The sequence below is a fragment of the Mauremys reevesii genome, linkage group 14, assembly GCF_016161935.1.
Source record: "Mauremys reevesii isolate NIE-2019 linkage group 14, ASM1616193v1, whole genome shotgun sequence".
Classification (NCBI taxonomy): domain Eukaryota; kingdom Metazoa; phylum Chordata; order Testudines; family Geoemydidae; genus Mauremys; species Mauremys reevesii.
Window position 1 is genome coordinate 24,704,333 of NC_052636.1, and position 26,589 is coordinate 24,730,921.

The 26,589-nt window shown below is 53.7% G+C and overlaps 1 non-coding gene across 1 annotated transcript; it reads left to right on the forward strand.

The window, feature by feature from the left end:
• Positions 1-24,406: 24,406 nt before the first annotated feature.
• Positions 24,407-24,478, forward strand: TRNAC-ACA. Its single transcript has one exon. It is a non-coding gene; the product is annotated as a tRNA-Cys (tRNA).
• The last annotated feature ends 2,111 nt before the right edge of the window (positions 24,479-26,589 follow it).

Here is a 26,589-nt window from a genome sequence, read left to right on the forward strand (position 1 = left end):
GGAGGATAGAATTAAAATTCAAAATTATCTGGACAAACAGGAGAAATGGTCTGAAGTAAACAGGATGAAATTCAATAAGGACAAACCCAAAGTACTCCACTTAGGAAGGAACAATCAGTTGCACACATACAAGACAGGAAATGACTGCCCAGGAAGGAGCACTGCAGAAACGGATCTGGGAGTCACAGTGGATCACAAGCTAAATATGAGTCAACAGTGTTACACTGTTGCAAAAAAAGCAAGTATAATTCTGATCTGTCTTAGCAGCAGTATTGTAAGCAAGACATGAGAAGTAATTCTTCCACTCTACTCCACACTGATTAGGTCTCAACTGGAGTATTGTGTTCAGTTCTGGGTGCCACATTTCAGGAAAGATGTGAACAAATTGGAGAAAGTCCAGAGAAGAGCAACAAAAATGATTAAAGGTCTAGAGAACATGACCTATGAGGAAGACTGAAAAAACTGTGTTTGCTTAGTCTGGAGAAGATATGATCAGCTTTCAAGTACATAAAATTTTGTTTCAAGGAGGAGGGAGAAACATTGTTCTTCTTAACCTCTGAGATGGAAGAAAACTGGGGAAGACTCAGAGGGGATGATCACAGTTTTCTAGTACATAAAAGGTTGTTACAAAGATGCCGGAGAAAAATTGTTCTTCTTAACCTCTGAGGACAGGACAAAAATCAATGGGCTTAAATTGCAGCAAGGAAGGTTTAGGCTGGACATTAGGAAAAACTCCCTAACTGGCAGAGTGGTTAAGCACTGGAATAAATTGCCTAGGGAGGTTGTGGAATCTCCATCGTTGGGGATTTTTAAGAGCAGGCTGGACAAACACCTCTCAGGGATGGGCTAGATCAGGGGTGGCCAACATGTGGCTCTTTAGAATTTAATATGCGGCTCCTTGTATAGGCACCAACTCCGGGGTTGGAGCTACAGGCACCAACTTTCCAGTGTGCTGGGTGTGCTCACTACTCAGCTACAGGCCCTGCCTCCACTCCACCCCTTCCCACTCCCTTTCCTGAGCCTCCATTCCTGCAATGCCCTTGCTCCATTCCCCCCCACCGAGTGTCTTGCATAGTGTGAAGAGTTGATCGGGAGGTGCGAGGAGGGAGGGGGAGGTTCTGATTACTGTGGCTTCCCATTGGTGGGAGGCGCTGGGAGCAGGGGGTGGGAGCTGATGCGGGGCTGCTGACGTATTACTGTGATTCTTTGGCAATGTACATTGGTAAACTCTGGCTCCTTCTCAAGCTCAGGTTGGCCACTCCTGGTCTAGATAATACTTCGTCCTGCCTTGAGGGCAGGGGACTGGACTAGCTACCTCTCGAGGTCCCTTCCAGTTCTGTGATTCTATGAACCAAAGGCCAGAGACGAGCAGAATCCAAGGAGTCACTCTGGGGATTCTCCCTGTCACTGTCCCCAAGGCAGCTCTCTCAGCTTAACTAAGTTGTTTGATGCTCCAGCCTTTATCCAGTCTCTCCTGGCAGTGCCCCTTTCCTGGGCTGGGCCTAGTTTTAGCTTTTGGGAAGCATGACCCCAGTGCTGCTGAGACTGGGCCTTCTTGCCTCAGCACATCTTGTTCCTTTCTGTGGCTCCCCAGCGAGTCCCAATGAGTAGTCCCAATGGGCCTGGCAGTAACCTGAACATCGCTGTGACTCGTGGGGTAAGGGAGGGGTTCTCAACCAGGGGTCTGGGGCCCCCTGGGGGGGCCGTGAGCAGCTTTCAGGGGGCTACCAAGCAAGGCCGGCATTAGACTCGCTGAGGCCCAGGGCAGAAAGCTGAAGTCCCAGCGCATGGAGCTGAAGTCCAGACAGGGCCGGCTTTAGGAAGTGCGGGGCCCAATTCAAACAGTTTTGACAGGGCCCCGGCAGGGATGACCGCCCCCCCCCAAAAAAATGTAAAAAAACACGTGGGGCTTGTACTCACCGGGCGGTGCTCCAAGTCTTCGGTGGCACTTCGGGGGCGGGTCCTTCACTCGCTCCAGGTCTTCGGCAGCACTGAAGGACCCGCCGCCGAAGTGCCGCCGAAGACCCAGAGCAAGTGAAGGACCCACCCCTGAAGTGCTGCCAGGTGAGTAAAAATTAAAAAGTTGTCTCTAGCCAGGGAAGAGATTCTCACTGGATGCGGGGCCCTCTTAGGGGCTGGGCCCGATTCGGTGGAATTGGCCTAAAGCCAGCCCTGAGCCCCACCACCAGGGCTGAAGCCAAAGCCTAAGCAATGTAGCTTTGTGAAGGCCCCTGTGGCGTGGGGCCGCAGGCAGTTGCCCTGCTTGCTGCCCCTAACGCCAGCCCTGGCTGTTATATGCAGAAAACCAGTTATTGTGGCCCACATGGGCAGCGGAGTTTTTATAGCGGGGGGGGGGGGCTCGGCTCAGAAAGATATATGCGCTCACCCAAGGGGACTGTCTGTGTTTACACTGGATTCTTGGTTGGTGAAATCTCCATACAGACCTCACGCCCAATTTGGGGTTTGTTCCCTGCTTCTTACCAGTCTGCCTGAGGCTGGTGCTCGTGTTCTCGAGTCACTGAAGACAGCGTTACAGAGAGAGGGGCTGTGACTTCCCCACGGTCACTGAACAGGTCTGTGACAGAGCCAGGAACAGACCCTGTTAGCTCCAGAGCCCCGTCACCCACAGCTTGGGAAGGCCCCCGAGCACACTGTATTAGGCTGCAGGAAGAGGTGTGCAGGGACTGCAGGTGAGCTGCCCTGCCAAGACAGCCTGTGCATCCCTGGACAAACCACCTCGCTGGGGGGTGTCCTGGGTCAGGAGAAGTCAGTGTCCAGCCCTGTGGGGCTGTGCTCCTGGCTCATACCTCCAGCACTCACTGCTGCCCCTCCCTTCCCAGCTGCACTGGTCAGCCAGCCCCAGGCCTCTGTGAGGTCACTTCCCCCCACCTCAAACCTTCAAACTGGGACATGGCGCACCAGTGCCAATCAGAGTGCACTAGTGTAACTTCTGCCTACACTAAGGGTTTGCACCAGTGCCTAAAACACCAGGGTGGCAGAGACCTTCAGAAACAGCAGTACGGTGGCACTAGAACCTATTTCTAGCTCGGTCATGGACAGCCTGGGTGACCTTGGACACGTCAATGTTTCTCCTCCAAACTTCAGTCTCTTTACCCAGCTGCCACTCACTGGGGTTTCCTCTCTCTCCAGAGCTGCTCACCACTACAGTCTGTGTGGGTGTCCCCAGAGCTAAGGCAGGTCAGCTCGGGAATAGTCTTACAAGGGGGGCTAGGGAATCTCTTTCCCTGGAAGTTTTTAAGAACAAGTAGGACAAAGCTGTCAGAGATAATCTACAGATACTTGGTCCTGCCTCAGCAGAGAGAGCTGGACTTGATGACATCTTGAGGTCCTATCTAGCCCTGCATTTCTACGATGTGATGCAATATATACACATATAAAAACACAACATACAAAATAAAACCCACCACAACATGATGTCAGGCAATTCGGGGAGAAAAAACACAACCTACACTCCACAGCATAGAATGACAATACAAAGGAGAAGAAAGCAACACGATGCAAACGATGACATCCTAGGACAAAAGTACACAATGGAAAATAGCTCAACTCAAACCGACACAGCACAGGCACCAAACAAGCTGAGGTTAAACAATTCACCATAAAACTGCTACACAACATGGTGCGATCACAGTTCCAAATGGCACCATGCAAAACAGCTCAGCGTAGAACAGGACACAGCACAAAAGAGAATTATTTCAGTGTAGGCCTGGAAGGGATCTTGAGAGGTCGTCTCCTCAAGCCTCCTGTGACGAGTCAGGACCAAGTATCCCTACACATTCCCAGACTGGTGTATCTCTAACCTGGTCTTAAAAACCACCAGTGAAGGAAATTCCACAGCCTCCCTTGGAAGCCAATGCAAGGCAAACACAGACCAAAACAACGCTGCACACACACACGCTGGGCCTGGGGTTAAGGGGAGAGGCAAGAATTCAAACAATCTGGGTTCAGTTCCCAGTTTTGACCCAAATTCTCCATGCAAACTTGTTAGACACCAGCGGCTGGCCCATGCCCGCTGACTTGGGCTCACACGGCTCAGGCTGTGGGGCAGTTTAATTGTGGTGTCCATGTTCCGGCTGGGGCTGCAGCCCAAGGTCTGGCACCCTCCCACCTCGCAGGGTCCTACAGCCTGGCCCCAGCCCGAGCCCAGACATCTACACTGCAATTAAACAGCCCCTTCGCCTGAGCCCGTGAGCCTGAGTCACCTGGCATGGGCCAGCTGGGGGTTTTAATGGCAGGTAGAGATACCCTTGGTGTCTGTTCAGCACCTGTCACAATGGGGACCCTGATCTTGGTCAGTGTCTGTGCAGAGCCCTGCACAACAGGGGCCTTATCTCAGTCGGGGGCTCTGCAACTCCCGGCATTACAGGATCCCAGATTTTGTTTAGGGCCCCTGCAGCAACTGGCAAAATGTGGGAGCAGGATCTCTGTCAGGGTCTGTGCAGTGCCCAGTACAGTGGTGGGGCGGGATCTTCATTAGGGTCAGTGCAGTGCCAGACTCAACGGGGACACAGATCTCAGTCGAGGTCTCTGAAGTGCCCAGCACAATAGTGGCAGTGGTTTGGGTCGCAGTCGTGCGCTGCCTGGCACAAGGAGGGGGCGCGATCTCGGTCCAGGTCTCAGTTTTACCTGGCACAACAGTGGGGTCTGATCTCACCTGGGGTCTCTTCAGCGCCTGGCAGAACAGGGCCCAGATCTCAGTTGGGGTCTCTGCACCGCCTGGCAGTACAATAAGAGCCCTGATCTCAGTCACACACCTGGAGAGAAAAGGGGGGAGATTTTTGAACATTAGATATCAGTATTTCAGAACTGAGGAGAAAATGGGGCACAAACTAAATATTTGCCAATATAAAAGAGAAGCACCAACATCTTGGAGATTGTGTGTCACCATTTAAAGGCTCGAGATAAAAGATGGGAAATTTGAGGGGATTATACAAGGATACTGAATCAACAACAGAGCGGGACGGATTCTTCTCGTCTCACACTCACATGGCCGGCAGGGATCCCTGGGTGATGTCTTTTCACAGGGACAGGAGTGGGGCTGGAGTGAGAAAGTCACTATCAGTGGGGAGGGGCTGGCAGTGGGGTCTGGGAATGTGACTAGCAGGTGATGGGGTGGGGGGGCTGCTGGGTTGGGCAGGTTGGGGGAGGGGAAGTAGCTGGACTGGGAAACCTGGGGCTGGGCCGTCTCCATGGGGGACACTTGCTCCTCCCTCCCCTTCCTGGCCCTTCCCAGGCCCCGTTGCCAGCAGACAGTGGCCCCCCCAGCGCAGCCCAGAGGTGTCCGTGTCTCAGGGCCCCCCCAGCCTCTGCCCATTCACCCTCTGCCCAGCTCAGAAATCACTCGGGGGAACCATTTCCCACCCGCACAAGGACAAATCCCTACAGGTGGAAATGGGGGAAACCCCCCAAACCTGAGACCTGAACTGGCCACTGGCGAAGGGGAGAGAAAATGGGGCACAATCGGGCGGGGACCAGGGAACTTCTCAGGGGTTGGGGGAGGGAGGGTCACCCTGGGCGCTGCTCGTGGCTCTCGAGGGAGAAAGGGGCAGGACGGGAGAGGAGGGGGTCCCCACGGGAGGGGCAGCGGTAAATCCGAGGATCTCAGCCCCCTTTCTCTCCCCGCCTCGTGGGTCACCTGCCCCCCCAGCCATGTCCAGGCTGCACAGACATTTCCCGCCCGCCCTCCCGCCCCAGCCCCGTCTCCCCCCAGCCCCACGCAGGGGACCCCAGTGGGGCCGGGCCCTCCCGGCACCCCCACGGAGCCCCAGGGCAGAGCCTGGCCAGGCCTGGGGGGTGCTGGGCTCCTGCGGGGGCAGCAGCTCCGAGCCCCCCGTGGGCGCTGCCTCCCCCCCAGGGAGCAGATCCCGGCGCTGCGAGATGCCGGGTCCCCCCCGGACACTGGGGCAGAGTCACCACCCGGCCCCGCCCCCGGGCTCGCTCCCGGACCTGGAGGCTGCAGCTCCGCAGCGGGGCGGGCGGAGCCCGGGGCGGCTCCAGCGGGGCAGGGCCCGGGCCGGGCACGGGGGGGTTAATGAAGGGCTCTCCCGCCGCGATCTGCGCATGCCCAGAGCTCCAACGGCACCAACCCTTCTCCGGCCGGGAGAGGCTCCAACGGCCCCGCGCGAGCCAGGCAGAGCCGCAGGGGCCCGCGCGCGTTTGCAACTCGGCTTGGTCTCTCCCCCCAACGTCACTTCCGGTCCAGGGCGAGTCAGGAACTACATCTCCCAGCCTGCCCCGGGGCGCTTCCGCCCTCTCCAGCCCAGGTAAGGGAGGTCCCCGGATCCAGCCAGACCCTCCCCACACCGCTCATCCTTTCCTCCGGCCCCGCCCCGTCTCCCAGCCGGTGCCTCTTAGACCCCCCCCCGCCCTTTCCCGGGGAACGGCAGAGCTGGGGGGGCTTGTGACCCCACGTACAACCAGCCCCACAGCCCAACCCCAGCCCTGACCCCGCCCCGGCAGCAGCGTGTCTGCCCCACGCGTGTTCCCGGCCCCACCGCGCTACCCCGGGGGCTGCAGGGCTGGAGCAGCCCCCGCGCCGCGCTCCCGGCCCCGCCATGGTCCCCCTGCCCCCGCTGCCGGGCCGGGAGGGTGGGAAGGCGGCTCCTCCCGGGCCTGGCCTCGCCCGGGCCCCACGCAGGGGTGGGACACGCGGGACCCGCCTCAGCCCGGAGGGGCAGGAGAGGGGGGGGCTCCCAGGAGAAAAGCGGGGCGGGGCTGGTGCAGCAGCTCCCGCCCCAGCCCCTGCATTGGGTGTCAGCTGGATCCCAGCCGCTGCAGCCCGCCCCGGCGAGCGCTGCAGCCCGGGAGAGGCGGGGTTGCGGGCACGGGAAGGGGCTGGAGCGGCTGGGAACGGGGGAGAGGGCGGGTTGCAGGGAACGGGGGGTGTTGCGGGGCACAGGAAGGGGCTGGAGCAGCTGGGAGTGGGGGGGGGGTTGAAGGGCACAGGAAGGGGCTGGAGCAGCTGGGAGCCGGGGTTTGCTGGTGGGTTCCTGCTGGCGGGGGAGGGGCAGGAAATACTGAAGAGGTGGCAACTTCTGGGGAGTTAGGGCTGGAGGGGGGCAGGGAATACCCTGGGTGAGGAAGGGGAGGGGGACAGAGTGTGACAAACCTGCTGGGACTTGTTAACATGGGCCTAGATCCTCAGAATAAACACTTGGGTGGTGGGGGAGAAAATTCCCTAATTTGTGAAACAGGAAATAGAGAAACCAACCCCCTGGGCAGGGCTGGGAAAACTGACCAGACTTCCAGTGCTGAACCCTCAGCCTGCTAGTCAGAGGCTGGTGTGACATGGAAAGGGGGCACCCACCAGGGAGGTGTAGGGAAGATGTCCCGGCCCCTCACATCCAGCTGCTGGCAGTGGGGAGGGTGTTGGGTTCCCCACCATGGGGTTGTATCAGCCTCTGGCTAGTAGGGGTGTGATGGATCTGCTGGGAGAGACAAGGGGTCGCTCTTTGTTCTCTCACCGTGATGCCCCCTAGCTGCTCTCAGGACTGGGGGGCACAAATTTTCTAAACTGAACCAACAGTTCCTGCAGTTTTCAAAAAGAGGAGAAAAGCAAAATCTGTGATTTCACACGAACAGTGACTGATAAGTGGATAGAAAGTTACCACAGTGACAGGGCCTGTGACTGGGGAATGCCCGGCAGTGCTTGGAGCCAGGACTCTGGCACGAGTTGATCAGAGAGAAGAATCATGGTTAGTAGAAGTTCCCACAGCCCCCAGAGTCCCCAGCCAGGGACTCCAGATACTCCTCAAAGCCCCACCGGCCAGGGAATCCCCACCAGCCCATGACTGTCAGGTTGGGAATCCCAAAGGGTTCCCCCCACCAAGAGCCCCCAGCAGCCAGGGACCCCCCACAAAAGGGACCCCCACTGGGAACTCAGTTCTTCACTGCCTGTCTAGGACCCCCTCCCCACCACCAGGATCTGCCCTGCCGTTTGTCTGGGACCCCCTCCTCCACCCCGCAGGACCCGCGGATGCTTTTCACTGGGACCCCTCACTCTGCTTCCCTGGCATCCCCTGACCTAGAACTGGGGACCCCCAGTTCTGTTCATTGGGTATGGCAGCGATCCCAGGAGCCAGCTGGGGAAGCCCAGACAGAGCCCCTGGCACAGCACCAGGCTCCCTCTAACCCCCTGTCCCGCCTCCCCCAGAGACCCCCCCCCTTGCGGTGCTGCAGCCACCAGGCCCCAGCGATACCCACCTCCAGGACCCACAGCCTCAGGGCTGGGCACATCACACCCACCCCCTGAAACCCCAAATCTCCAGAACCCACCAACCTCACTAGGGTACCCCCTGCCCCGCCCCCCCGAGGCCGCCCCCCCCCCAATTCCCCTTCAGCTGCTATCTCCCCCCCCAGCCCCAGCCCCACCCAGCAACACTGTTACCTCACAGTGCCTGAGAAGTGGATAGAAAGTGACCACCGCCCCCTGCTGGCCAGTCACACAGGCAGAGGGAGCCCTGGGGGATGTCTCTTGAACAGGAGAATGGAAGGCCTGGAGGGACAAAATAGATAAGAAATGTCCATGGCCTGTCACTACCAAATAATGGCCACCATGGATCCACCCCAGAAGTGGCTGCATCTTAGCACTGCGGGAAGCAACCCCTCCTGAAGCGCATTTGTCATGGGATTTGGGAAACTTCTGGACCCACACTGCACTCAGAGAGACCTCCTCATCCCGTGCCAGCTGGAGAAAAGGATTCAGCCAAGTCTCCTGTTATCAGCTGGGAAACACTGATCCCCAAACAGGGGGTGGCCTCTGAATTTGATGGGTATTAAACGTGTGTCTGGTCTCTTTCTTCGGCAAACATTTTAACAGAGATAAAGGAGGAAGAAATGATTCTCAAAGGAGACGGGAAAGATGATCTCTGGGCAATTTAACCCCCTGCAACAACCAGGATGGAGAATGACTCAGGGCAACAGGTTCCCTCCAATGAAGAAGTTGCTGGGATTTAGAGACATGGGGAACAGCCCCAAACCGGAGAGGATTTTTAATTGACATTTGATGATGACATAGAAAGAGGGAAAACCTGAGATTTGAGATCAGTGTTCAGAAATGAAAAAGAAAGGGTGGAAATCAGAGGGATTTTTGGATCCATTTTTGTAAATTAGTGAAAGGAAAGTGGAACATCAGAGGGATTTTATATCAGTTGTTGATATGAGGTAAAATCTGAGTGTAGTTCACATCAATATTTGATAAACGAATAAAGAGGAAATGGACAACATAAGGACACATTTTATATCCATAGTCAAGAACCTGAGAAAAGGTGTAAATCTGAGATTTATTTTTTTTAGTAATTTATAAATAGAGACAAGGAAAAGCTCAGGGCATAGTCACTTAGAAATAGACAAAGAGAGAAAGTGGGGCAAATTTTTAGGGTATTTTATATGAATCTTTGAGATTTGCAGAGAATACATGTCACAAGGTAAGCAACTGATAACAAGAAAATTAATTCATCTACACGAGTTCCAATCAACACTCCTGAGGTGAATTTTGGGGAGGATATTGTGTGTCGAGCCAATGAAGAGTAATACATTTCTGTAACTCTCCTTTGTGCTGCATAAAGTATTTCTTTCCACACAAATTAAAGCCCAGTTGTAAGTAAAATATCTTGCTTATAAAAGGTGCCTGTTCCAGAATTCTTTTTCCTACAGGGCTACGGTGCTTTGATTCCTGACCTCTCTCTGAGTGTTACTGGTGTGTGATGCTCACAATACTTCAGAAGAAAAGTTCTCTTATTGCTGAGTGTCATTTGCATGAATAAAAAGTTACTGATTTCCTCAAATCACACAGAATAAAACCCACCACAACATAACGTCACGTCAGGCAATTCAGGGAAAAAACCAACCCCCCCCCCCACACACACACACACGGGGCAGGTGTCGATCAGGGATAAGATCTGAGCGGTTCCCACCAGGGTCTGACGGGGAGGTGTGCCGCCGGCGGGAGCCGGGCACAAGGTCGATCCGGGCGGGGCCCCGCGCGCGGCCCGGTCCGGCGGCAGCAGCGAGAGGGGAGAACGGGGCGGGGGTCTGAGCGTTGGGGGAAAACGGGTCACAGACTCCGTCCCCGGCAGCGGGGAGACAAACCCCAGCGCGGGGCGGTGTGAGGGGCCCCGGGGGCGGTGTGCGGGGCCCGGGGGAGATTTACGGGACGCTCCAGCGCACGCGAGCAGTGACGGTTCCCCCTCACACGGGCCGCAGGAGCCCGGGGGAGGGGCGGCAGTGGGGGAGGGGCAGGGGCGAGACACGGACACACACTCACCTTCCCTTCCCCCCCCACCGCTCCGGGGGCCGCACCGGGACCCCCCGCCCCGCCCCAGCTCCCGGCCCGGCCCAGGGCGGGGGGGGTCTCGGGCCCAGGTGTCTGTTCCCCGCCCCCCGCTCGGCTCTTACCGGTTCTGCCGCGCGCCCGGAGCCTCCCCTCGCAGCGGCCGGAAGTGACGCACCCCGCGGGGGCCGGGGGGGGGGGAGAAGTCACGTGACGGGTCAGGTGTAACGACAGAAACAGCTCCCGCTCCGGATTCGCTGCTTGGGCTGCACTGAGCATGCGCAGCCACACGGAGCATGCGCAGTAACCGCCGCTGTCGCCGCTGCCCGCTCTCTGCCCTCACCTTTCCCGGCGCTTCGCTGCCCGCTCCGCGGGGGGGTGAAAAGCCCCGGGGGGCGAATCGCAGCGGGGGGGGAGGGGCTGCCAGGGGCCGAGCGGGGCAGAAATTCACTGGCCGGGCGGGGGGGTCGAGCTGCTGCAGGGGGCGGCGCGGGAGGGGCCGGGGGAAATGGGGAGCCGCTGCCAGACCCTGTGTGGGACAAACCCCGTTTGGGGAACAGGGGCCCCTCGGGCCGAGCCCCCCGCTGCGCGTGCAGATCCGGGGGGGCCGGGCGGGGGGGCACCGGCTGTCTCGGTTCTGCCGCGTGTCAGCCCGGGGGGGCGGGGCGGGTTCCCGGGGCTCCAGGCACCGCCCCGCCTGTCCGAGCCCCGACCCGCAGCGCCGCTCGGTCTGTGCCAGCGCTGCGGGGCGGCCCCTGCTCCGGCCGGTGTACCGACATATTTCTAAACCCTCCCGTTTTGCAACTATTTCGACCACAAACCCTGTCCCTCCTGATTCGCACCCCATGGACCAGGCGGCAGCAAGTCCTGAGCAGGGGCCCAGATGGTTACGTTGCGTGGCATAAACTGCACCAAGTTGCAAAACAGGAGGGTTGCACAATGTGTCGTCACACCTGTGGCAGATCCTGGCTGCAGCTGAGAACAGCAGCAACTCGGGCGGCTCCAGCGCTGCCGGCAGCACGTGGCCACCAGGGAGCAGCTGCTGAGCCCGGGCTCCTGCGTCACAATGTGCCAGAGCCCCGCCCCCAGGAGCTGCCCCGCCCCCGGGCTGTGCCAGAGCCCCGCCCCCAGGAGCTGCCCCGCCCCCGGGCTGTGCCAGAGCCCCGCCCCCAGGAGCTGCCCCGCCCCCGGGCTGTGCCAGAGCCCCGCCCCCAGGAGCTGCCCCCACCCAGGATTTGTTCTCCTGCCTCCTTCTTCCCAGCACTCCCCGCTCCCAGCTGCTCCCTTCCTGTGTCTGCAAACACCCCCCGGGGCGGGCTGCAGCGCTCGCTGGGGCTGTCTCCAGCCACTGAAGTTCCCTCCATCTCTGCTCACCTGGGGGAGGGGAGAGGGACGAAGGGAGAGGATGGGCCCAGGGTGTGAAAGCAGAATTAGGGGGTGGAGAAAGGAGGACTGTTTGGAAAGGTGGGTTTTTGCAGGAGGGGGGTGATCCCAGGGTCGACGCTTCCATTAGGCGACCCTAGGCAGTCGCCTAGGGTGCCAGGATTCGGGGGGTGGCATTTTGTGCACTCCCCACGGGGTGCCCGGGAGCTTCCGGTTCCGCTCCCGTTGCGCCACCAAAGATGGACCCTCTGCCAACATGCCGTCGAAAACAGCAGCAGGCAATTGAGCAGCTCAATGATTGCCGCTGTTGCCTGCAGCATTTCGGCAGAGAGTCCTTCTTCGGCAGAGTGGAACCGGAAGCTCCTGTGTGCTCCATGGGTAGCGCACAAAATGCTGCCCCCAAATTTTGCCTAGGGCGCCAGAAACCCTGTCACCGCTCCTGGGTGATCCAGATGGAGTCAGAAGCAGTTGGGCAGCAGAGGCTCAGGGAAATTGAGGGGAACCCCCTGGGTGTCCCAGTGTTGGCCAGGGATTGTACAGCACCTAGCGCAATATGGGGTCCCGATCTCAGTCATGGTCTGTGCAGCACCTGGGAGCCCTGACGTCTGTTTCCTGATCACAGGCAGTGGGGATGGAGAGAGGGAAACCTCAGCACCTGAAGGGTTAATGCAGCCCTGTGTGCAGCCCCTGCTAGGGTGACCCGACAGCAAATGTGAACAATCGGGACAGGGAGTGGGGGTAATAGGAGCCTATATAAGGAAAAGACCCCAAAATCGGGACTTCCGGTCACACTAGTTTCTGCTGCGCTCATGAGGGGTTGGCTTAGAGAGTTGTAGTAATAACAGCAGCAAAGAGTCCTGTGGCACCTTATAGACTAACGGACGTATTGGAGCAGGAGCTTTAGTGGGTGAATCCCCACTTCATCAGATGCACCAATAGTCCCATATGGGCTAGTGGTCAGGATTCCTGGTTTTCACCCAGGTGACCTGGGTTCAACTTCCACTGTGGGAACCGTACAGAACTTTTGCCCAGAGTGGAGACAGGAAATGAAAGGAACAGGGAGGGATCCTGCCAGCAGGGGGGTTGGACAGTGTGGGGAGGGGATCCCAGAAGTGGGGGTGGGGCAGAGGTCTGGGGGGAGACCAGGGAAGGATCCCAGCAGTGTGGGAAGTTGAGAGCACAGGCCTGGCATGGGGGGTGGGGAGAGTGAATGTGTCCCTCTAAACCCACCAACTGCAGACTAGGCAGGACTGGAAGAATTACGTATTTGTTGGTAAATGTCAATTTCTGTGGAAACACACAACCCAATGGCAAAATATTTCCATCGATAATCATCAAAACTGACAGATGAGCAGAGTAAGAAACATGCTGCTTGAGAACTTACCCTGTTGTAGGAGCAGCAGTGATCTGTGTGCTCTGTATCACCTGTATGCCCAAAAGGTCTGTTACACTCCCCCCTCCCCTGCTTGTCTCCTCTCCCTCTCTGAATGCCTGTGAAGTGGCTTTCCCCCTCCCCTCCCCTCCCTCCTGCAATGCTTGTGGGATGAAGGGGCTGGTTGAACAGCTGGAAGATCAGAAGAGCTCCTAGATAGACAAGGTGTCTGGGACTCTCATTAGGCAGCACTCGCACACCCAGAGCAGGGACACTGCATGGACACTGGCTGAGCTGGAGTGTGACCCACCAGATGCAGCCAAGTTATCTCCAGTCGCAGGCCATGAGGAGCAGGTCCGTAAAAGGGGAAGGGGCCCTGTGCTCAGGAGTCACTCACAAGCTTGTACCTCCAGTGAATGCCCTTCACCCCGACCGCCTGGCCAGTGGTTCGCTGCGTTACATTCCATCGCGCCTCGGGAAGACTTACCTCCATCGCACCGTCCATTGCGGCACTGGGGGACACTTACCCTAAAGGATCCTGACATCTCCAGTGCCAGGCCTGTCCTGGGAGCGTGAGTATGCAAGTGTGAGTGTGACCCCCCCATCCCTTCTTTTGAGCTTAGCTATCAATATAATAAATGTGCTGCTTTCTGCCAAACTCTGGGGGGTCATTAGTCCTCCCTACACTTACTAGCTGGCCCAATTTTGGGTAACAGAAGCAACATTGCTGGGTCTGTCATTGTACCAAAGGGGGAGATGGTTGTCTATAAAGGAGGGTGAAGACTAAATGCATCCCATGAGGATAGGATTCGAACCCATGCATGCAGAGCACAATGGATTAGCAGCATCACCTTTACGACTCGGCCACCTCATCCGAGCTGTCAAGAAGTGGACAGGAGGAGAAATCTAAGGCCGGCAGAGATAGGGCCACTAAGGAGTTTTTAAATACTAAGCATAAGCAGGGGCTGAATGAGCTCCCCCCTCACATCTAGTGAGGAGCTGGGGGAAGACTTCAGGAACAGGCCGTGTTTGCACAGACACCCCTACTCTGCCTAGCTATGCAGCATGGTGGGGCCGCTTCCACAAAATGACCAGTTTGGGATGGTGGTGGGTTACACATCACTTTAGGATTGAGTGGAATGAAATGTTATTCTCCTTCCTGTACGAGTGAAGGGCAGCAGAACGTACCTAGGCCGTCCTGACGGAGGGTGGGGAGGAATCGCTTTCATTGGACTGCAGAGAAGCGATTGAGGACGTCACCCTAACCCAGTGGTCCCCAAACATTTCACACTGCGCCCTCGTATCCATGGCTGTGGCCTCGGAAGCCGCGGTCGAGAACCGGGCTGGGAGTGGGGCCGTTGCTTGCTGGGGAGAGGGGTGCGGACAGGGGTAAGGGGGTCGAGGCCGGGCTGGGAGCCAGGGCCCAGGCTGAGGGTGGGGTTGGGGAAGAGCTGGGGCAGAGTGGGGCTGAGTGGGGCTCCCTCCCTGCCCTCCATGGGGTCTGGCTCAGGCCTTGAGGTGCCCCATCAATCTTCCTGTGTCCCCCTAGGAGTCCTGCCCCACATTTTGGGGACCACTGACCCCTACTCGCTAAGCAGGGGCTGGTGATGCCAAAGCCCAGGGAAAGGGAGAACAAGTGCAGGGGCCCCAGCACCGAACCCTGCCCCACTTCTGTGTGTGGCTCCGCCCCGTCCACCCCTTCCACCCACAGCCCCGCCCACTGTCACCTCTGTTCCATCCCTTCCCCACTGGCCCCACCCTGTCACTCATTTACCCGGCCCCGCTGCGGCCCCGAGACCAGAGAAGCTCTGTGCCCTGCTGCAGCCCCAGGCCGTAGCAGGGAGTGGGAGCTCCTCCAGCCCTGGGGCTGACATGGGGAGACTTTTCCAGGGGCCCAATTTGGCCAGGGCCCCTAGTCATGGGCCCCACTGTCCCCTTGGCGACGCAAGGTTTGGGAGGCTGAGCCCCCAAGCCTCCATTACGAGCCGCCCAGGCTACCTCTGCTCAGTGGGTGGCCAGTCTCCTGTGTCTCTGCTGTTCGTGCTGGGAGCCCGGCCGGCCTTAGGGGTGGGGCCCACGGCAGCTGCCCAGGGCTCCAGGGGGTCAAAGGGCACCGTGTGGCCGTGCAAAGGTGCTCACTGCTCTCCCCTGCCCCAATGCTCCTCCGTGGCCCCACAGAGGCTGGGGGGAGCGAGGAGCAACACTATGTGCTCCCTGCGTCCTGGTCACTTTCCCCACCTGGGCTGGGCTGTGAGGGGAGCATCAGAAGCTGCTGCTCTCTGCCCTCCCCTGATGCAGCCCGGCTGAGGAAAGTGACCTGGATGCAGGGAGCTCGGATGATGTCGCTTCTCGCCCCCCTGCCCCTGCTAGGCAAGGCTGCTGTGTGGTGACTCCATGGCTGCACTTTCAGTGATGCAGGTTTCTCGATCCCATTGTTCCAGGGGCATCCTACTAGATAAAATTGAGCAAGAAATGCTTCCCAGTGGTTTTTAAGACTGGAATTGCTATTTTCAACAGCCATTGCCATTTTTTTTCTAGTTTTGTTTGTTTAAAAGGAAGACAGTAATATTGCACTGGCAAATTCCCCATAGAAACAAAGAATAATAAAGGCACCTCAACTTTTCCTCATATATGGAGGACAGTCTTATAATATGCATCCAGGTATCCTCCAATCACACAAGCTGAAAATTGTTCCACTTTCCTGCAGCTCTGTAACCATGCGGGAACCAGTCCTGTCTGTGTTCTGTGCACATCCAAAATTCCTGCTGAATGACCCACCCTGGGAGCAAGTTACCAGTGACCCAGGGCTGGGGCGAAAGGAGGGTGCAGGTGTGTGGGGGGAGCCCAGGGCTGGGGCAGCAGAGGGTGTGTGTGGGGGAGCACTGGTGGGGAAGGGGCAGCCCAGGGCTGGGGCGGCAGGGGGCTGCTGGGGGGGGGGAGGCCCAAAGCTGGGGCAGCAGGGGGTGCGGGGGGGGGCAGAGCCCAGGGCTCGGGCAGAAAGGGTTATGGGGGGAGCCCAGGGCTGGGGTGGGGGCAGCCAATTTTTTTTTCCTTTGGGCGGCAAAAAACTTAGAGCCTACCCTGCCTCCACCCACCGTGAAGTAGGTAGGAGCGGATCATTATTATCCCTACTCGAAAGAGGGAGAAGCTAAGGCTGAGAAAGGAGAATTAACTTCTCTTAGGTCACACAGCCAGTCAGTGGCAGAGTTGGAATAGGACCCAAGAGCCCTGATTTTCAATATACCTGCCCCTGGAAATTTCCACTACAAGCATCCGCTGAAGTGGGTATTCACCCACAAAAGCTCATGCTCCAAAACATCTGCTAGTCTATACGGTGCCACAGGACTCTTTGCCGCTTTTACAAACTAACCATCAGATCTTGAATTTCAGACATTGAATGACCTGAATAAAGAGCTCTGTGATGAGCTCCAGATCAACAACAGTGCACAGTAATTATTCAGCAAGTATTTGAGGAGAACTGCAATGTTAGAGCATGAGCTTTCGTGAGCTAAAGCTCACTTCTTCGGATGCATAGAATGGAACACACAGACAGGAGATATTTATACATACAGAGAACATGAAAAGGTGGAAGTATGCATACCAACAGGCAGAGTCTAATCAATTGAGATGAGCTATCGTTAGCAGGAGGAAAAAAAACTTTTTGAAGTGATAATTAAGATGGCCCATAGAAGGTGTGAGGAGAACTTAACATAGGGAAATAGATTCAATTGGTGTAATGACCCAACCATTCCCAGTCTTTGTTTAAACCACAGTTAATTGTATCTAGTTTGCATATTAATTCAAGTTCAGCAGTCTCTCTTTGGAGTCTGTTTTTGAAGTTTTTTTGTTGCAAAATTGCCACCTTCAAGTCTGTCACTGAGTGGTTAGAAAGGTTGAAGTGTTCTCCCACTGGTTTTTGAATGTTATGATTCCTGATGTCAGATTTGTGTCCATTTATTCTTTTGCGTAGAGACTGTCCGGTTTGGCCAATGTACATGGCAGAGGGGCATTGCTGGCACATGATGGCATATATCACGTTGGTAGATGTGCAGGTGTACGAGCCCCTGATGGTGTGTCTGATGTGATTAGGTCCTGTGATGGTGTCACTTGAATGGATATGTGGACAGAGCTGGCATCGGGCTTTATTGCAAGGATAGGTTCCTGGGTTAGTGTTTATGTTGTATGGTGTGCGGTTGCTGGTGAGTATTTGCTTCAGGTTGGGAGGCTGTCTATAAGCGAGGACTGGCCTGTCTCCCAAGATCTGTGAGAGTGAGGGATCATCTTTAAGGATAGGTTGTAAATCTTTGATGATGCGCTGGAGAGGTTTTAGTTGGGGGCTGTAGGTGATGGCTAGTGGTGTTCTGTTATTTTCTTTTTTAGGCCTGTCCTGTAGTAGGTGGCTTCTGGGTACTCTTCTGGCTCTGTCAATCTGTTTTTTCACTTCAGCAGGTGGGTATTGTAGGTTTAAGAATGCTTGATAGAGATCTTGTAGGTGTTTATCTCTGTCCGAGGGATTGGAGCAAATACGGTTGTATCTTAGAGCTTGGCTGTAGACAATGGATCGTGTGGTGCCACAAGTACTCCTGTTTTTTTTGCAGATACAGACTAACACGGCTGCTACTCTGAAACCTGCAATGTTAGAGAGAATCATGAACTGCTCAGAGACCATTAATGCAGAGAAGCAGCAAAATTCATCAAACACAGAACTGGTTCTGACTTATTTCCTTGGTCTTAAAAGAGACCAACAAGGATCTGAGTCTCCTCCCTGTCAATAACCCCCTGCTCAGCCAATCAGGGTAGAGGACGGGAGGCTGAGGGTTCTCACCAGAGAGCCCAAAGGATGGCCCAGGTCACTGGTGGGGATCACTGCCCGAGCACTAGTTCAGCCCCCCATTTTTGGGTGGACCTCCCACAGTGGGAACTGCAGAGCACTGCCCTGCAACAGATGGATCAGACTGAACAGGTTTCACACCTCCAGGAGGCTCTTACCTTCTAAACAGGGACGGCTGTTTTCTAGTAAAATCACTAAAAGGGAAGGAGAAAACTCGAAAGAGGTTCCTCCTGGCGCTCACGTCCATGAACCCGAATACTCTCTCAGGCCTCAAAGAGAGACCTGGAGAAGGAGACTTGCTGGAGCAAAGCCACAGGGGTCTCTGAGGTTTCCCTGGCCCCTCGCCCCTGTCCTGCCTGCCTGATGTCAGCATCTCTCTGTGACGTCACCACCTCCCCACCACCTTGGACCAATAGGCTGAGGTCCTGCAAAAGGCCTTTGTGATGTCACTGCCACACCCCTCCCTTGCTGTGCCAATGTCTTGCCCCTGGCCAGGCACTTTGCAGGTTTGAGCTGCTCCCTGTGGATCACCCCACTCAAGGAGCGTTCGTTCTGGGCAGCAAGCCGGCTAGACAGGAAAACATCAGACGCTGCTCCCAATGCTACACTCAGTTTTTCAGTAATTAGTCGACTTTATGGCCAGAAGAGACCATTAGAGCATCTAATCTGACCCCCTGCAAATCACAGGCCTCCTGTATGACACAAGAGCTACTTTTGAGGCAAACACATTCCAGAAAGGCATCTAGTCTTCATGAAATGACATCAAGAGATGGAGAATCCACCACTTTCCTTGGTAGCTTGTTCCTGTGATGAATCATCCTCGCTGTTGAATATTTGTGCCTTAGTTGTAATATGAATTTGTCTCTCTTCACCTTCCCGCCATTGGGTCTTCTTATGCCTTTCTCTGCTAGATTAAAGAGCCCTTTAATACCCAATCTTTTCTCTCCATTAAGGCACTTCAACACTTCAATGAAGTCACCTTTCAATCTTCTTTTGATAAGCTAAACAGATTGAGCTCTTTCAATAGCTCACTAGAAGGCATTTTTCTCCAGCCCTCAGAACCTTTGGTGGCTCTTTGCTGCCCCAGCTCCAATTTCACAACATCTTTTTCAAATGAAGACACCAAAATTGGAGACAGTATTCCAGTATCAGTCTCACTGATGCCATGTCACCTCCTGTGATGTTATTGACATAATCTGTAACTGTATAGATCACTGTTGCGACCACTGTTCTATATTTGCAGCCAATATTGTAGAAAGGTTGTCGTGTAAGAGGTCTATGGAGAGGTTCTGATAGTATCATTATAATCAGCCAATCTCTAACTGTGTATCATTTTTGTAGTTGATGTTATGAATATTGGCTCTATGCTGTCCGTGTTTCAAACTTGTGCTCTGCTTCTGGGGAACACCCCAGACAAGTTGGTGTCAGTTCTGCCTAGCCTGCTTAATGGCCCATTAAGGACCATCGGCTACACAATCGACCCATTGAGAGAAGGCAGATATGCCTTGTGACTCAGCAAGGTCTGCAGGGACCTGCCTATGGACAGAACTCTAAGGTTTTTCTGTGCCACGTGCTGGACAGAGTGTCCTTGGGACAAAGAAAGCAAAGACCACATGGCAAGAGACTATAAAAGGCTGATGCCTCGTCTCCATCTTATTTTCAGTCCTGCTTCATGACTCCGGAGGGACTTTGCTACAAACTGAAGCTCTAGACAAAGGACTGAATGACCCATCCCAGCTGTGGATGGACTCCAGAGACTTGATTTGAACCTGCAGTTTATTCCATCACTGCTACAAGCCTGAACCAAGAACTTTCCCATTACTGTGTGTAATTAATTTCTTTAAAAATTTTAACTCTCATCTATATTTTTTCTTTTTATGAATAAACCTTTATATTTTAGATGTTGTAAGGGAAAATCCAGTGTTATCCAAGGCCTTGTAGGCCCAGGCCTCATGTCAAGCTGCCAGGGCTGGCCAGACAAGCCAAGTAGGGGGGCACAGAGGAGACAGTGGAAAGTCCTAACAGTCCCGACTGAAAAACAATTTTGTAATATCCCTACTGTCAACACGTAACCGCATAGAACAGATAAGTAAGAATAGGAAAAGCCTAATATGGAATAAATTTACTCCTGCTCCAATCAGCATTAACTTTGCAATATTTTTTTAGCAAAATAATAAGGAAATTATTTATGTAATTTGTATATTACAATTGTGGTTTCAAGCTTTATAAGGCTATCTGTAACCAGCTTCGGGGAGGCCATTTCCATAACAGTTCTCCCCTGCATGCTTCTAATCAATAAAAGGCCTCAGGCTGATCTGATTGAAAACACAACACATGGATCAATTTTTCCATAACAATGCTAAAGGATTTGCAAAAGCGTGATTTGTGGGTAAGATCTGACTCATCTATTGACCTGCATCTGGGGCTTGGTCCTTTGGGGTCCTTTGAGAGAACCCATTTTCTTTTACTGGGGTATTGGTTTTCATAACCATTCATCCCCATAAGGAGTGGTGCTGGTGGTGATACAAGGGAACTGGAATAGGTGAGGGAATTGCTTGTCTGACGTCCGATTGGCCAGTGGGGTAAAACCGAAGTCCTCTCTGCATGGCTGCTGTGACGTGCTTTAATAGTAAAGGGCACCCAGCCTCGGGCTGTGACTGCCCTGCTCCAAGCAATTTGTCCTGAATTGATACTCTCAGTAGCATTCTGCCAGTGGTCGCATTGTTACAGGGGTCGTCCAGGATTACAGCTGGGAACTCTCCGAAGCTCAGGATGCGCTTCCTCAGCTAGGGGAACTACGTAACCCACACACCTCCAGGGGGTGGTGGGGTGTCCCAGCTAGTGGGACCGAGATCACTTAGAGGGAGCAGTAAAACATGTCTTCTATACAGCCTTCGCTAACAGCCGGGTGGCTTTTAGTTCATGCTGTAGAGGCCCTCACACTAAGCTCCAGAGGTCCCTGGTTCAATCCCACCCACCACCGCGTCACCAGCCTGGATCTGTCAGCATAACAGAGGCAGCTGCCAACCCAAGGAGAGAGCTGCCACGCCACGCCCGGCTGAGAAGAAGTATCAGTGAGTTGACACCCGTCAGAGCTTCCTGTGATAAACTGTGAACTTAGGACAATAGCGGGGTGGTAAGAAGTGTTGCCCTCAGAGTGCCCTGGGTCAGAGCCCATGGGAGGCCCAGGGCTCCCCCGCCATCTGCTGCATCCTTCCCCCCAAAAGGGCCGAAACCCTGACCAAGAGGCAACATCCCCACAATCAAAGGCCATCACGAGGCATCTGTCTTCGAAAGTTTGCAGAGGATGCGGGACCAGAAAGGGGAGAGAGGATGAGGGTGGCTCTTAGGAAGCTCTTGTTTACCGCCATCAACGCAATGATCAGATCATTGATGCCTAGAATCTTCCCTGACATGTTGTAATTGATTGGATCTAGGTTTTAAAATGGGTACCACATTTGCAGACGGAGAAATGTCAGGGAGTTGAGTGGAAGGCCATTGCAAGCTCAGCTAATTAGGCAATGTGGCTTATGCCCCATCTAACAAGCTCCTTAAACAATAGCTCCCAGTTTTCATTTGCATTGTTCTGTTTAATGTTTTTCTCCAAAACACTTTCACTAATCATTTTGGTAAGCTTTGGAAAGTTAGTCCTTTCAGTGCACCAAATATAAATATTGCTGGTGGGGACTGCCCTCTATTGGTCATAAGAACGGCCATACTGGATCAGACCAATGGTCCAGCCAGCCCAGAATCCTGTCCTCCCACAGTGGCCAATGCCAGGTGCCCACGAGGGAATTGACAGAACAGGGAATCATCAAGTGATCCATCCCGTCGCCCATTCCCAGCTTCCGGCAAACAGAGGCTGGGGACACTTCAAGAGCATGGTTTTGTATCCCTGCCCATCCTGGCTAATAACCAATGATGGACCTGTCCTCCATCAACTTATCTAGTTCTTTGGTGGACCCTGTTATAGTCTTGGCCCTCACAACATCCTCTGGCAAAGTTTCCCCAGGTTGACTGCGTGTTGGGTGAAGAAATACTTCCTTTGGTTTGTTTTAAACCTGCTGTCTATTCATTTCATCGGGTGACCCCAGTTCTTGTGTCATGAGGAGTAAATAGCACTTCCTTACAGATCCAGACTAACACGGCTACCCCTCTGATACTTCCTTATTTACTTTCTCCAAACCCGTCATCATTTTATAGACCTCTATCCTAGCCCCCACTTAGTCATCTCTTTTCCAAGCTGAAAACTCCCCTCAGTCTTATTAATCTCACCTCACATGGAAGCAGTTCCATACCCCAATCATTTTGGTTGCCCTTTTCTGTACCTTTCCCAATTCCGATATATCTTTTTGAGATGGGGGACCAGCTCCAGTATTCAAGATGTGGGCATACCACAGATTTATAGACAGGCAATATATTTCTGTCTTGCTAGCCATCCCTTTCCTAAGGACTTCCCGACATTTTGTTGGCTTTTTTGACTGCCAATGCACATTGAGTAGATGTTTTCAGAGAAGTATCCACAGTGACTCCAAGATCTCTTTCTTAAGTTGTAAGAGCTAATTTAGACCCCATCAGTTTAGATGTAGAATTGGGATGCTTTCCCATGTGCATTACTTTGCATTGATCCACATTGAATTTCATCTGCCTTTTTGCTGCCCAGTCACTCCGTTTGTTGAGATCCCTTTGTCACACTTTGCACTCTCTTTTGGACGTAACTAACTTGAGTTGCTTTGTATCATCTGCAAATGTTTCCCCTCACTGTCTACCCCTTTTTCCAGATCACTCAGGAGTATGTTTAACAGTGCTGGTCCCAGTACAGACCCCAGGAGGACACCACTATTTACCTCTCTCCATTCTGAAAATCAGACCCTTTCTTTCTTGCCTTTGAACCAGTTACCTATCCCAGAGAGGACCTTCCATCTTATCCCATTTTGCTTCAGAGCCTTTGGGGAGAGACCTTCTCAAAGGTTTTCTGAAAATCTAAGTATACTATATCCACGGGATCACCTTTATCCACATGCTTGTTGACTCCCTCGTAGAATTATAGTAGATTTGTGAGGCATGGTTTTCCTTTACAAAAACCATGTTCATTCTTCCCCACTGTAAGCGGGGGCAGACTCACCCGGCGACACCTCCTGCTGGTAGTCCTGGGAATTAGCTCTCCAGCTGTCAGAGCGCCCTCTGCAGGCTGGTGATCTGCCTTACTGCAGCTGGCCCCCTGTCCCTCCCAGGACCCTGGTTCCCCTTTTACCCTGGCAGTACCCCCCCAGTTCTGGGTCTCCCCCTCCCAGGAGAACCTCCACCCACTATCCCCACTTCACCTCAGTCTCGGCTACTGCCCAGTCTCCATCCAGCCCCCGTTCACTGGGGCAGACTGCAGTATGAGCCACTCATCACAGGCAAAGGGGTTTGGACCTGCCGCCTCTGCTTCCCCCTGGGCTGCCCCATTGCAGCCCTGCACCTATTCAGCCTATAGTCAGGCCTGCAGCCTGGGGCTTTCCAGGCCAGAGCCCCCAGCTTCTCTGGCCCTTCCCCAGCCCTGCTCCCAATCTAGGTGTCTTGCTTAGGTCCCTGCAGCCAGGCCCTTCTCTCACTACAAGCAGAGGGAGACTGACTGGGCTCCTGGCTCACAGCCTCTTATAGGGGCCAGTTGGGCCTGACTGGGGCATGGCCACAGCTGAGCCTGCTTCCCCCAGTCAGCCCAGGCTCCTTGCCCCAACCCCAGCCCTCTCCTGGGCGCTTCAAGCCCCGCAGGGCAGGAGCAGGGAACCACCCGCTACACCCAGCAAATTCCCTCCACCGATGGGTCTAATAATTGGGCTCTACAATTCCACCCAATGTGCCTGGTACTGACGTTAGCCTCAGTGGCCTGTAATTGCCAGCTGGAGCCTTTTTCACACACTGCTCCAGCCAGGGACTAAAGGCCGCCCCAGACTTTCCCCTTTTCCCTTCAGGGAAATCAAGTTCAAGTTCTACAAGGAGCTAAAGAAGCCTCAACCCTGCATCTGAATTAATGTCACATTTCTCACTGCCCGACACAAACAAATGTCATTTCAATCCCAGGTGAGTCCACCTCAGTCATTCCTCAGCCCCCTTCCTTCCCCCTCCTGCCTTAGCTTAGGGCATTGCGCCACCCTGTGGGCATTTCATGTCCCTCCTCAGTTTCACATACAGACACAATTTCCTTTGCTGTTCAATGAACAGCAAAACCTTTCTGTGTCTCTAGTCTGAGCCAGGGCATTCAACTCCATTGAAACCTTCTCTCCTGCAATGGCAACGGTCAGACAGAGGGGACGTGGCCACCTTCAGCCCTGAGAGTGAGATATTCACTCTCCTCTTTCTTCAAGCTGCTGCTGTTAGTCCATAAAACATGTACCATGGAATAAAAAGCTCAGTTTACTCCAGAGTGAGGAAAGAAAGGAGCCACCAACTCCCCGAAAAATCTCTGTGCCTCAGAGAGAACCTGCCCCTGCTATTGGAATCACTGATGTGCTTCAGCTACAATGGGGAAAGCATCTGCTCTCATGGGGGTATAGCTCAGTGGTAGAGTGTTTGACTACAGATCAAGTGGTCCTTGCTTCAAATCCAAGTTCTCTCTAATAAGCCTCTTATTTTTTATTTTTAAAAAAAGGGAAAACATTTTTATTTCCATTGTCCATTATGTTCAGGAGCTCCACAATACGGGGATGCTTGAAATGAATGTAACACTCAACATTTCACTGTCCAAATGCATAAAAACCTAGCACACCTGCCCATCAGCTGAAATCAGTTCCAATCCTCTAAGTGTCTAGTTTATGTTTTCATCAATTAAACAAAGGGATCATATGAATGTACATTTGCAGATCCCTCTTTTCCAGGGCTGTGCTGTGCAGAAGAACAAGAACCACATCCAGTTGGGGTTCAGGAGTCTGATGAGCAAAGGCCACTTGGTGCGGGCTAAAGTCACCAGCACTTTGGCTCCTTCCCATTCAACCAGCAGCTGGGCCCCCAGGACAAGGCATGAGAAGAAGACAGTGGCTGTGAGCAGGAAAATAGCCACCAAGAAGCTGGCTAAAGCTGTCAAGATCCCCAGGGAGGTCACCATGCCCATGTCTAGAATGTACTGACTGCAGCAGGGACCAAAAAGGCAGAGAAAAGCCCTCAAAAGTTGTAAGCTGCCAAGCCCCAGAAGGTGATCACAATCCTACCTAAAATCAAGACAGGAGTAAGGCTAATGTCATCTCCAAAGCCAGGGCTAAGAAGGTAACACTGAGAAAGAAGTGCAGAGATTTCCATTGGGATGACTCCTGCTCCCCAATGGCTCTGTTATGAATCACCATGGACCACCCGGGGAGATCAAAGTCCTGCAGGACAAACAGCCCCATGGACAGTATAATGAAGTGGTGGTGGGTGGGGGAAGTGCTGTGTTTTGTGTAACACGTGCCAGGTGAGTGATGCACTGACAGGGCAGCTGCCCATGAGCTCATTCTCTTCTATCTGCTTCTGCTGTTATTTCAGAGCCGGCACTAGCGGGAGTGTGTCCCTGTCACTTCACCAGCTGTAGAACAGGCTCTGTCTGCAGCCCAGCTCTGATTAATCCCACTTTTTAATGTATTCCTACTGTGATACTTTCCCAGTTTTCTGCCTCATTCTAACATTCCCGTCAGAGACTGAATATGGGGAGGGATGGACTAATTTGTGTGACATTCGGTAAGTTGCCTCGATTTCAGTAAGGCATTTGACATGGTTCCACATGGGGAATTGTTAGTTAAATTGGAAAAGATGGGGATCAATATGAAAATTGAAAGGTGGATAAGGAACTGGTTAAAGGGGAGACTACAATGGGTGGTATTGAAGGGTGAACTGTCAGGCTGGAAGGAGGTTACTAGTGGAGTTCCTCAGGGATCTGTTTTGGGGCCAATCTTATTTAACCTTTTTATTACTGACCTTAGCACATTCCCGCTTTTTATGCCAACAAAGTTTGCGGATGACACAAAGCTGGGAGGTATCACTAACACAGAGAAGGACCGGAATCTCATACAGGAAGATCTGGATGACCTTGTAAACTGGAGTAATAGTAACAGGATGAAATTTAATAGTGAAAAGTGCAAGGTCTTGCATTTAGGGATTAATAATAAGAATTTTAGTTATAAATTGGGGACGCATCAGTTGGAAGTAACAGAGGAGGAGAAGGACATCGGAGTATTGGTTGATCATAGGATGATTATGAGCCACCAATGTGATATGGCCATTAAAAAAGCTAATGCAGTTTTAGGATGCATCAGGCGAGGTATTTCCAGCAAAGATAAGGAGGTGTTAGTACCGTTATATAAGGCACTGGTGAGACCTCATCTGGAATACTGTGTGCAGTTCTGGTCTCCCATGTTTAAGAAGGACGAATTCAAACTGGAACAGGTTCAGAGACGGGCTACTAGGATGATCCGAGGAATGGAAAACCTGTCATATGAAAGGAGACTCAAAGAGCTTGGCTTGTTTAGCCTAACCAAAAGAAGGTTGAGGGGGGATATGATTGCTCTTTATAAATATATCAGGGATTAATATCAGGGAGGGAGAGGAATTATTTAAGCTTAGTACCAATGTGGACACAAGAACAAATGGGTATAAACTGGACACTAGGAAGTTTAGACTTGAAATCAGACAAAGGTTTCTAACCATTAGAGGACTGAAGTTCTGGAACAGCCTTCCAAGGGGAGTAGTGGGGACAAAAGA